The sequence below is a fragment of the Petaurus breviceps genome, unplaced genomic scaffold, assembly GCF_028583685.1.
Source record: "Petaurus breviceps papuanus isolate PSGF00001 unplaced genomic scaffold, PetGlider_PUasm1.0 171, whole genome shotgun sequence".
NCBI lineage: Eukaryota > Metazoa > Chordata > Mammalia > Diprotodontia > Petauridae > Petaurus > Petaurus breviceps.
Genome location: NW_027185754.1, coordinates 18,959,182 through 18,972,606, shown reverse-complemented (window position 1 = coordinate 18,972,606; position 13,425 = coordinate 18,959,182).

Below are 13,425 nucleotides of genomic sequence, written 5' to 3'. Positions count from 1 at the left end.
ATAAACTGAAGAGGAACCAGAGGAATATGACCAGAATGGTAAAGGCCATGAGTTCATGCCACATGAAGGTTGCTTGAAGGAACAGGGGACATTTAACCTGAAGGAGAAAAAAAATTACTTAGGTAGAACATTCCAGTTGTTTTCTAGTTTTTGGAGACCATGATAGGGAAAAGGAATTCTAGCTGCTCTGCTTGGCCCCAAACGTCAGAACTAAAAGCAATGGGTAGAATTTGTCAAGAGGCAAATTTAGGTATGAAATAAGGAAAAAAACATGACTAACACCACTATCCAAAAGTAAGATGGGCTGCCATGGGACCTAGTAGGTTCCCACTCACTGAATGTCTTTAAGCAAACATTGGATGAACACTTGTTGAGCATGCTAGAGAGGGAATTCTTGTGCAGGCATGGGTTAGATTAGAGGTCTCTTTTAACTCAGATGTTATGTGATTCTTCCAAAGGAACTGCAGACTTGAGGTACAATCCCTAGAATCTGCTGGGAAATCCCCTTTAGTGCAACTTTATAAAGCTAAACCACAAGTCTGACATCAAGAATCAAGCAAGCTTTCAAAATCACTCACAAACAGTCATGGGACTTCAATCAAAGCTTCAATGACTTCTAAAAAACCACATATAAAAACAACATTGAGAATAGAACTAGAGTATAGATTTCTGAAAACTCAGCAAAGAGCAAAACTATTCATTGCTTTTGAACTGAGATCAAGTTTTCTAAAGCCAGAATGATGAGAGAAATGTAAGAAAAAGAGATTCCACAGTATCATTAGCTATATTTGTTTTTTTTTATTCTGTCATTTCAGTCATGTCTGACTCTTCATGACCCCATTATGGGATTTTCTTGGCAAATGTGACTTGCCCAGGGTCATACAGCTGGTAAGAATCTAGGGTTGTTGTAAGGTAACCCAAATCACATGCCACCTGATTTGGAGCCCACCATTACTCCACCATTAAGCCCCTTTATATTTGTCTTTGTCTTTATCCTAAATCCTATAACTGCTTGTGACAGCGTAAAGGCATAGTTCCCAGCTCTCTTATCTTTTCCCTAAGTTAGAACTTCCCTAAATCAGTAAGCCTTGAAGTAGTATTTTGTATAAGGATTATGATGCAAGTGTTTATAGAGATCATTGGGCAAGTCTATCCCATGCAAGAGACCACCCTGTTCTGGGATGCTGAGCAAGCAAAGTCCTCCACCCAGGATGCTGACCCAGCAAGGTCCTCCACCGAGAACAATGACCAAGCAGGGTCCCCCACACCCTTCACCCAGAACATGACCCTGACCTGTTCCATGACCCCAGCCTGTTCTGGGAATTCCACTGCCCCTGTGCCCTCCACCCTGTTCTAGGAAGGCCTCCAGGTTGGCCCTTGTACCCTTGTACCATGTTTCCCAAATTAACCCTGAGCTATAGATCCAACCAATGGCTGTTCTTGGCTTCTGTATGTCTTCGCTTAGCTCCTCTCCCCAATTGTGGTTTTTGCCTTTATAAGCATTGCCTGTATCCCAATTAAAGGCTGCCAGATTTGAGTGTATACTCCAGGCAGTCACATGCTTGATCAATAAATCCACATCTGAATTTATCTTAAACCCAGGTCTTGGTCTCGCTCTTATTCTTTTCACAACAGGGTTAGATTTAAAATCACCCAGATAAATCTTCTTGACTTCAGGCCCAGCACTCTAGCCCCTGTGCCCCCTAGCGGTACTACCAAACTGAAAAAGCCCATCAATAAATTGGTATATTGTAAAATCAATTAATTTCTTTATGGATTAAAGGCAATCAAAAGGAAACTTTTTAAAATGAGGTTTATGTTTCTAAATTTTATATATACATTATAAATTGATATTATAAAGTGGCAACAAAATTATTTGATACTGGCTAAAAATTGAAAAGTAGATAAATAAAATAGGCTAGACAACCAGAAGCAATAAAAAATAGTAATCCATTATTTGAAAAATCCCAGAACACAAGTTACTGGAAGAATGACTCCTATTTGACAGAACAGCTCAGAAAATTGGAAAGCACTTTGGCAGGAATTGGATTTAGATTAGTGTTTATGCCAAATAACACTATAAGGTCCAAATAGATATGCAACGTGCATTAAAATAGTTACATTAAAAAAATAGAGAGCAGTAGATCATAGGATTATAGACTCAAAGTTGAAGGAAACTTTAAGGATCATGGAGATGCATTTCACAACTAGGGTTAGAGGTAAAATTCTTAACCAAATAAAGACTAGAAGTAATCCTAAAAAAAAAAAAATTCAATTACATAAAAGTTTTCTCACATACAAAATCAATGCAAATGGAATATAAAAAGAAACTGGCAAGGGGGAAAAATCTTTCCATCAGATATCATTGATAAAAGTCTGATATCAAGATATATAAGGAACTGACATAAATATTTAAGACAAGATGCCATTGCTCAATAGAGAAATGGTGAAAGGGTGTGGAAAAAAAGTTTTAAAACATTTTCATTGATATCTCTTTTGTTTTTACATCACTGCCAAATATACCCCCACCCCAATCCTACCTAGGAATTCATCCCTTCCAACAAAAAAAAAATAAAGAAAAATTTCAGTGAAAACCAACCAACACGCCAATGATATCTGACAGTATAAGGAGCATTCTATGCCTACAGTCACCCATCTCTCAAAAAGAGGAAGGTATATTTTCTTATCTCTTTTCTTCTCTACTATCATTATACAGCACTAGGCTTGATATATTTTCCTTGCTATTTACATTGTTTTAGTTATTGTCTATATTGTTTTTCCTAATTCTACTTGCTTCACTCTGCATCATTTCATGTATCTTTACATGCTTCTCTGAATTCTTCACGTTTATTGTTTCTTACATTGAAGTTTTATAACATTATATCCACATGCCACACATTTATTTAATCATTACCCCAATCAATGTGACCCTACTTTTTCTTCAGTTATTTACTACCACATCAAGTACTGCTCTGAATATTTTGGTGTATACAGAAAATTTTCTTCTGTTTTTTTTTTTCATTTTATTTTATAGGTTTGGGTTTTTTTTTTTTACATTCCTAGGGTCATATGTCTAGCAGTAGGGTAATTGGATAAAACATTGTGGACACTTTAGACGTTTTTATTTTGCATAATTACAATTGCTTGCTGGAATGAGGAGTGAGAAACCGGTGGCCTTGAAGCCACATGTGGCCATCTAGGCCCTCAAGTGTGGCCCTTTGATTGAATCCAAACTTCACGAAAGGATTTGTTCTTGTAAAATTTGAACTGAGTCAAAAGGCTACACCTAAGGACCTAGAAGACCACATGTGGCCTTGAGGTCATAGGTTCCCCACTCCTGGCACCAATCTATAGCTCCACCAATGGTATACTGATATACCTATCTTTATGCAGCCCCTCCAACATTAACTATTTCCATCTTTCATCATCTTTTCCAGTTTGCTGGGTTTTAGGTGAAACTTCATGGTCTTTCTGATTCTGATTTATAATTTGTTTCCCTTGTTATTCATGGTTTGGAATAACTTTTTACATTATTATCAATATTTTGCAATGCTATTTGAGGACTACTTAGAATAGTTCTCAAAAGAATTGTACATCATCAATAATCACATAAAATATGCTCCAGATCATTAATAAAAAGAGAAATGCAATTAAAATAACCCCAAGGTTTCATTTCATAGCTTGCAAATGGGCAAAAATTATTTTAAAATGGAAACAATCTATATTGGCGTAGTGGCAATCACACTGGCATATCCAGGATGGCTGCTAACACAGATTCTTAGATCTGCTTTATTAGGACAGAGAGCTGTTTAAGGGGTCAACAATCTTTTCTAATTACATTCATTAACTCAGGGGAAAAGTCAGCACCCTGAACTTCAGAGAAGATACAAGCAGAGAAATAAAGAACAACAGGCAAAGCTCTGACTGCCCGAATATTGCTATATACTTTACATTCATCCCTGGATCGAGAGAGCCTTTACCTCTGAGCAGTTGGGGAGCTCCAAACATACAGCCACTTAGAATTTGGACCAGGGAATCACAAGATCCTTCTCATAAGCAAAGACCCCAAAGTAAAAAACCAATTTGTAGTATATATACACTTCTTACACTTCTCAGAGGCAGAAGGTTCCCAACTATCAGTGATTCAGTGTCTAATTAGAACCTAGTAAAAGGTGTGAAGGCTTTCCTACAAACAAGCCTCCCCCAAGCAAACTTCCCTTAATGGGCTCCACCTGAGGCCTATTAGTGGGCAGGGAAGATCTTAAATTCCACTAACATTAGAACTGGAGGACTCCTGGGATGACAGGCACACTGATTCTGGTGAACTGTGAATTGGTCCAACTATACTGGAAAGCAATTCAAAATTGTGAAAGGGTATGGAAAAAATGAAAAAAACCTGTTCATCCCCTTTGATCCCATAGTAACATTACTAGACATATGTCCCAAGAAGGTTTTTAAAAAATAGAAAAGTCCAACATAAACAAAAGTACTCAGAGCAGCACTTCTGGTGGCATCAATGAAATGAAATGAAGAAAATGTGCATGTCCATTAATTGGGAAATAAATAGCTGAACAAGTTGTACTGCGTGAGTATAACAGAATGTTATTATACAATAAGAAATAACAAGCAACTTCATGGCATAATAGATTGGGAGCCATCCTCAGATTCACAAAGCCCTGGGTTGAAGACCTACCTCTAACATACTGTCTCTGTGACCCTGGGCAAGTCACTGAACCCTCTCCATTCTCCAGGCAACATTCTAAAACTCTAAGTGGCAGAGCAATTATTTTCTGCATGGGCTGAGTTCAGCAGAAGTTGATGAATTCCATTATCAGTAATTTCCTGCAACAATAAAATCACAGGTCCAAAAAAAATTTTACAAACATGGGGAATTCAGAGAAAAATTAGAAGAATTATAGGAACTAATAGCAAAATAATCAGAACCGGAAGACTATGTTAACCAATCAACAAGCATTTGTTCAGTATCTGCTATCTGCCTGGCATTGTACTTGGAGCCAGGGATAAAAATACCAAGAATTAAATAATCCTACTCACAAGGAATTTGCATTCTAAAGGGATGGGCAAAAAAGTATGAACACAAGTATATGTTGAAAAAATATTAAATACAAAGTAGGTCAGAAGTCAGAAAGACTCATGTAGCTGAGTTCAAACCTAGCCCCAGACACTTATTTAGCTGTGTGACTCTGGGCAAGTCACTTAACTCTTCTCTCAGTTCCTCATCTGTAAGAAGAGCTGGAGAAGGAAATAGCAAACTACTACAGTATCTCTGCCTAGAAAACCCCAAATGGAATCGCAGAGAGTCAACAGAACAATAACAACAGATCAGACAGGGAAGACACTTGCATTTGGGCAAATCAGAAAAGGCTTCACAAACAAGGTGTTTCTTGGGATTCATCCTCGATGCAGAGTTCTAATAGGCAGAAGAAAGGAAGGAGTCCATTCTAAACATGGGGCATGACCAGGAAAAAAGGCATAGAATCAGGAGATGGGAGTATGGTGCATGAGGAACAGAGACTCTTCATGACCCCATTGGGGTTGTCTTCACAAAGATAGTAGAGAGGTTTGCCATTTCCTTTTCCAGATCATTTTCCAGATGAGAAAACTGAGTTAGAGTTAAGTGACTTGTCCCAGGTCACACAGCTAGTAAGTGTCTAAGGTTCTGAATTTAGGTCTTCCTGGCTTCGGGCCCAATGTTCTATCCACTTTTGACATCTAGCTTTCCTGCAAGAGGGACATTAATGTTCATTGAGTCTGGAAATATAGGCTGGACCAGCTTGTGAAAGCCTTTAAAAGCTAAACAAAGAAGTTGATATGTTATCTTAGCAGAAATGGGGAGCTACTGGAGTTTACTGAATAGGGGAATGATGTGGTCATATCTGCTCTTAAGAAAGATCACAGGTAGCAGTGTGTAGGATGGATTGGATTAGTGAGAGGCAACCATCTACTAGGTGTTTACAATCATCTAGGCAAGATGTACCTACATGAATAGAGAGTAGTCAGGTGTGAAATAGATTATACATTATAGAGGCAGAAAAGGCAAGATCTGGAAACTGACTGGATATATGGGACAAATGTGAGTGAGAGATAATGCCAAGGTTAGGAGCCTGGGAAAACAGAATGAAAATCCGGAAGAGGGGTAGGTTTTGGGGGAAAGAAAATAGTTCCATTTTAGGCATGTTGAGTTTGGGATGTCTCTGGAACATCCAGTTTGAAATATTCAAGGCAATAAGTGATGCAGAACTCAGGTGGAGATTGGGGCATAGCCACAATAGTTACAAAAAGTAAATTAAAAGGTCACTAAAAGGAAGCTCTGGGGAAGTTAAAAATCAATACTGGTTTCACGGTAAACAAAAAAATGAAACCTCCTTCCCTCTTCTTGGCAGACAGGTGAGGATTAAAAGGACAAAATGTTTCCTGCCTACTCATGCATCAGTTGTTTTTGCTTAAATGTGTGTTACAAGGAAGGATTTGGTTCCATAAGGAATGGGGGGGGGGGTGGCACACAGGGAGAGAAAGCACAGAGAATATCCAAAATCAATAAAATATATTTTGAAATAGATAAATAAAATGGATTCTGTTTCCAAATAGCTATTTCTTTGCCACAATGTAAACGGTATATGAGCTGGATTACACAATGGAAAACACCTGGACCAAGAACATGCTTTCCCCCTTCCTCCCCTCCTTCTTTTTTGGCCTAGCTACAAGCATTTTGATCAACCTGTTCAAAACAGTGACTTACATGGGGCTAAAATTAGAGACTTAAATGAATGACCAAGAACATTTGGCAGCATGTAGATATTGACAACTGACATCAAGTCCAATAAAGTCAATAAGCATTTATTAAGCTCTTATTAAGTGCCAGGCATGGGCTAAATCCCAGAGATAGGGAAAAAAGTAAAAACAATCCCTGCCCTTAAGGAGCACACATTATAGTGGGGGGGGACAACGGTGCAAACAACTAAATTGGTAAAGGGTAAATTAGAGGTAATTTCGGGAGGTTAAACCAAGATAGTAGATTAGCAGGAAGCAATACAATGAATTCCCTTCCCTCCCTGACAAAAAAAAAAAAAAACATCCAATCAGACCCATCAGATCAAATCCTGATGGATATATCTAAGAAAAAAAAAATCATCACAGTGAGTCATTTTTCCAGCCTAGGTCAGCATAGGGACAGAGACAAGGAGATCTGTGGGCACTAGGGCAATGATCTGGCCAGCATGGCACTACAGAGGTTGTGTACCAGAGGCAAGAAGAAACCCTGGACTCTGCCAGGACATCAAGTATAAGGCTCAGGAACAAGTACCAAATGGTAGTTTTCTGGTTCACTACACAGTTCTGGGTCACAGACCCAGGGTGGACTGAGTCAGGAAGACTGGCCTCTGAGACTGGCTTTGTGACATTGGGTAAGTCACTTAACCCAGTTTGCCTCAGTTTTCTCATCTAGAAAATGAACTGGAGAAGTATATGACAAACTACTCCAGTGTCTTTGCTGAGAATTGGGGTCACAAGGAGTTAGACACAATTGAAAAAATGACTAAAAAGATAAAAGGAGGGACAAGTCCTAAACAAAAGCTCTAAGGATGTACAAAAATATTTATAGCTCTTTTTGAAGTTACAAAGAACAGGAATCTGAAAGGGTGACCAAAAATTGGGTAATGGCTAAACAAGTTATAGTATATAAATGGGATAGAATACTATTGTACTGTAAGAAATTATGAAGGGGATAGTCTCAAAGAAACCTGGGAAGATTTGTATGAACTGATTGAGAGCAAAGTAAACAGTATCAGGAGAATAATTTATATGATTACAATAGGTAAAGACAACTCTAAAGATGACACACATCACTCAACTCCTGCCAAAGAGGTGGATGGACTTAAAAAGCAGAGACACATAAATATTTGGGTTTAGCCAATGTAGGGATTTGTTTTGCCAGACAATGCAGATTTATGCTAAGCTTTTTATCGTTGTTGTTCAATGAGGTGGGGAGAGGATGCTGCAGTAGGATGAACAGATTATAAATGCATGTAAAAATAAATAAATGTTTGGTTTTTTTTAATAAAGGAAACCTAGAATTTAGATTATCTCAGTATAGCATCCTTGGAAAAGTTCAGAGGAGCAGTCACTTTGGAAATCATACCAGTTTACCTCTTCTCACTAAACCTGAAAAGGCAGCTGGATTTAAGACCCACCCCCCACCCCCACCTAAGAATGACAAAGAAATCCTTAACATGTTTTTTTCTTCATCTTCTAAAGATTTACAGGTCTGACTATTTTTCCCCCCTCAGGTGATTTTCAATGTTTCATGCAGATTCTTGGAAGTGTAGCTGTGGTTCTGGCAAACCCCCAAGCTATGTGGATTCTAGCCAGAATCAATATTCATTGCTGTTGTTCTTTATTCATTATTTTCTTCCAAAGAAGCAACCTGCAGAGCTAAAGGATTGTAAATCCGAAGTTGGAAAGGAACTTTTTCATTATTAGAGATCATCGAGCTCATCCCCCTCATTTTGCAGATGAGGGAATGAAGACCCCGAGAATTTCAGCAACTTGCCCAGGGTTACACAAACTACAGTCTGAGGCAGGATTTGAATTCTTATTTATATAATATGTATTATTTTTTTTTTACTTTTGACATAAGAAAAAACAAACTCATGAGTAATAACCAGGCTTTTTAAAGTTCTATTTTTCATCAGGTCTTCCCAGGAGCAAGCCAAGAGAATAGCTAATTTTCTCATTTTGTTTATAGTCCAAAGATTGGGGACATTTCAACAGGGATTTATTTAATTATCACAGCCTAGTCTACACATCTACAACATGCTTTTACTCTTTCCTGTCAAAAGCCTCAGAGATCTGAGTGATGGAAAGTTCAAGTGAGGGTCCCTGCAACTGCCCCATGCTGCCTCTGGCTGTGATGAGTTTCCAGATGGAAGATATAACACTTTTACTTTGCCAGAAGGCCTGTGGGTAGGGAAACACATTTCAGGAGCTCTTCCTGCTGAAACTTGCTATTGCCAGTCTTTACATCTAACCTTTATTAGTGACCTCTTAAGCACTCAAGGATGGATGGAACTGAAGGCAAAGGAAGGCCAGGCAGGAGCAGATGAGTCATTCTTTCAGCCAGTGAGCCAGCCTGTGGGAAAGGGAAATAGAATCTTTTCATGTGTAAGCCTCATCTGGAGGCTTTGGGTCCAAAGTCATAGCACTGAGCTCTTTAGTGAAATCAAATGATCCAAAACTCCCAAACACCAAAAGTATTTTTCAATGGGAATAAAATGAAGTATCTCTGCCATTGGCTGTTTTGTGTCAGGCTTTGGGGCTCAACCGTGCTATGAACTGAGGAGCCCAAGCAGTACCAATGACTTACTTCTTTTGTCTGACCTTTGACAGTGAATCCAAGGGGGAGGGGAGGGAATTCTCTAATTTACTCACAAATGATAACTTGTTAGAGAAGGCCATAATCTGACTTGCCCTGTCTCCTTTCCTTTATCAAATTTAGCTGAACTGTCATTGCTGCTTTTCTAATTAGACAAAGCCTATTCAAACCGAAAGTCAAATCTGGTCAACAAGATTTTATGAACTGCCAGACACTGTACTAAGTATAGGGTATATAAAGAGAGGTAAAACACAGCCTCTGCCCTCAAGAAGTTCACAGTTTAAGGTGGGAGACAACATTCAACCACCTACATGCAAATGAGATATATTCTATGTAAATTGAAGGTAATTTCAGAGGCAAGGCACTAACATTAAGTTGAACTGGGATGGGGTTCTTGAAGAAGATGGGATCAAGAAGAGAGCATTCCAGGCTTGGGGGAAAATCAGTGAAATGATACAGAGGTGGAAAATGTAATATCTTATGAGAGGAACAGTGAGGAAGACAAGAGTGTCACTGGATCACAGAATATATGGAGGGGAGTAAGGTATAAGAAGAGGGGAAAGGTAGAACAGGGTTGGGTCATGAAAGGATTTAAAAACCAAACAGAGGAATTTCTATTTGATCCTAGATACAATTGGGAGCCAATGGAATTCACTGAATAGAAGAGTGACAATGTTAGACCTCAACTTTAAGAAGATCACTTTGGTAGCTGAATTGTAGGGTGGGCTGGAGTGGGGAAAGACTTGAAACAGGGAGGCCAAAAAGAAAGCTCTGCAATAGTTTGGTTGTGAGGTGATGAGGAGTGCCACCAAGATGGCAATTATGTCAGAGGACCAGGAGAGAAGCTGGTAAGGATAACACCCATATTGTTAGCCTGGGTGACTGGGAAGATGGTGGAACCCTCAACAGTAATGGGAAGTTAGGAAGAGGGGAGAGGCTTAAAGGAAGGATGATGAGTTCAGTTTTGAACTTGCAGAGTTAAAGATATCTACAAACCATCCAGTTGAAAATATCTATTAGGATGTTGGAGATTCAAGACTAAAGATTAAGAGAGAGGTTAGGGCTGGATAATTAAATCTGAGAATCATCTGCATAGAAATGATAATTGAATCCATGGGAGCTAATGAGATCACCAAGTAAAAGAGTACATAGAGAGAAGAGGGCCCAGTACAGAGCCATGGGGGACAACTACAGTTGGGGGGATGACACGAATGAAAATTCAGCAAAAGAGACTGAGAAGTGATCAAAAAGAAAGGAGAAGTAGGAGAGAGCAGTAGTCATAACAGAGCATCAAGCAGTATCAAGAGGCTGCAGAGAGGTCAAGAAGGGTGAGGAGTAAAAAAAAGTGATTAGAACATTATTACACAGATCATTTCCTCCTTTCTATGTATTCCACCTCAGAAAACCTGTTAAAGGAGGAAAGAAACAACTGAAAAAGAGCCAACACAGAAGAAAATCCAAATGGGAAAAAAGTCCTTATAACAAAATGCTTAACAGAGGATTCTGTATTGAAGTATTGATTCAGTATTGAAAAAGACCTTAGAAGGTCATCTATTCTACCCCCTTAATTTAACAGATGAGGGAACTAAGTCCCAGAGAGATTAAATGACTTGCCTACAGTCATGCAGAGAGTAGCAGAGCTGAGATTCTAGCCCAAATCCTCCAACTCCAAAATCCAGCTGTCTTCCCAATGAATCAAGCCTTATTAATTTTCATATGTCAAATTTCCCTGGCAAATATCCATCTATAATTTATTCCACAGTGTGATTTGTATAATTATTTGGAACCAATTAACACAAATAACGTTATATACTTTTTCAAAGAGACTCTATCTCTGTCTCAGTATCAGTAGATAGTGATACAGGAGAAAAACTATCTCAAAATAAATATGGAGTAGAACTGAATCCCTTTTTTTGAAAACAAAAACCACATGCTACCTTTTCACAAAGCCTGTCACAACAAGCATTTTCTATACATCTGCAATGGCTTTTACTCATTCCAAATTCTAATTTATGAATTGAACTTAAGGAGGCCTATTCTTTAGTTAAGCAAATGAGGTCCAGAGAGAATAGTAATATCAATTCCCCCAGGACCTCTAAAGGACCATCTAGAAAATACCATCTTCACTGTACTGAATAGCCCCTAATAACCTCAAAAGGAGGGACTGCAGCTTCCAACAGAGAATAATTTGAGCCCATGAATTAGCTTGCACATGAGGAGAATGATGACTTTATATAGTCCAAGAGGCAGTCGAAAGCAGTTATTAGGCTCTGCCCACAGTAGTCACACCATTCTCTTAACACTGGGCAATGCACAAGAGGTTATGGGTCATAAAACAGACATTTCCCCCCTCTCTCCCACAAAGTAATTTCCTTCATACCTTCATTACAAAGGATAACTGTGTTGTATTAGGGAAAAGGGAGGGGGAGAAGAGCTTACAAAAACAACTTCTGAACTGGTTGGTCAATTTTACCTAACCAAAAAAAAAAAAGAAAAAGAAAGGAAAATACTAATTTGTTATTTTATGATATTTGTTTGAATAACTTTTTTTCTTCCACAGTATTCATTCCCATATCCAAGTCAGGGGACAGGGGGAAGTCAGTTCTATTATTGCTTAATTTGGTGTTACTTGAGCAAGTCCACGTGCAAAGGAATCCAGGCAACTGGCCCATTTCATCAATGAGCTGTTGTTTTTGAGAAGCACTATCTTTGAAATAAGCAGATTGTAAATCATGGTTTGTTTCCTCACTAACACAACAGATGTACCGAGTTCAGAGGATGGGCAAAAATGGTGCTACATCTTCTGCTTTCTGATAAAATTCACCCAGAAATACTGAAACTTATTGAATCCAGCCAAGCCTGGCCCACATTAGTCACTGTTTGTACACTAACCCACTGCCTCAAAAGAGCCCACCCCTCTCATACTGCTCATCTGCCAATACATCCTTGTTGACCCACCCTGAACCAGCCTGACCAGTTTCCTGTGCCATTCCTGTAGAGATCAGAAGGGATAAAGGACCGGAAACTCTTCATCAATAAGCTTTTAGAGCTATAATAAAAACACAAAGGGCTGTGCTTAAATAAAACTTAGCAAACACATAGAAAAAAAAAAAGAGATCAGAAGGGCTCACAGAGTAAATAAATTATAATTAACATCATATTAACATATAAGTTATAATTAACATCATATTAAAGATCAAATTGTTTTCTTTTACCAACATATAAATAGCACATTCTGTTTTGCATTTTAGTCTTTATTTTGTTTTCATTTGTTGGGATTATTACTGTTTATAATCATTTTTTTTAATCAACAATAACGAATAGAACTGGAGTGAAAGTTCGGCTAAGGTATATCACTTCTTGTCTCCACAAAAGGGAGAATACACACAAGTGTAAGGGTGTACAGTTGGGACATTGTGCTATTGTAAACCATCAGAGAAGCAGACATCTTGCTTCTCCCTTCCGTGCCTGTCCTCAAGAGAATGAACATAGTCTTCTGGGTCGAAGGCCTAGCTGAAGCCTTGGATTGGATATTCTGCGACAGACCATGAATGATTTTTCCCTCAAGGAGGAGGGACTTCTCCTGGCTTCAGGAGGAGGATTCCATTCCAAACTTCACTTAATCAAAGAACAGGTGGAACTCAGGAGGGGACCTGGTGAAGTACCCACCTGCTCAGGCTCAAAGAAGAGAACTGAGTAGATGAATTGACTAAAATTGACCAGCAATTTCACTTTGTATTCATTTACTTTCCCACCTGGTTGCACAATGCTCCCAAGGAACCCCATTATCAGGAACTTTACTATCCTGAAAGAGTATATCAGCCTTGGTATTCACACTTCATCAGTACCCTCTGCTCCTCTGATCGGAGCTCTTCCCAAAACCTCCATTTAAGGAAAGGGTCCAAGCCAGTCATCTATTTATTTCTCTCCAGGCCTCACTCCTTAGGTTTATTCCATCATGCCTCCACACCTCCTCACTCCCCTCCCTTTTAAGCTTTCTTTTGTATGTTGTATTCTTCCCCTTCCCCCACTAA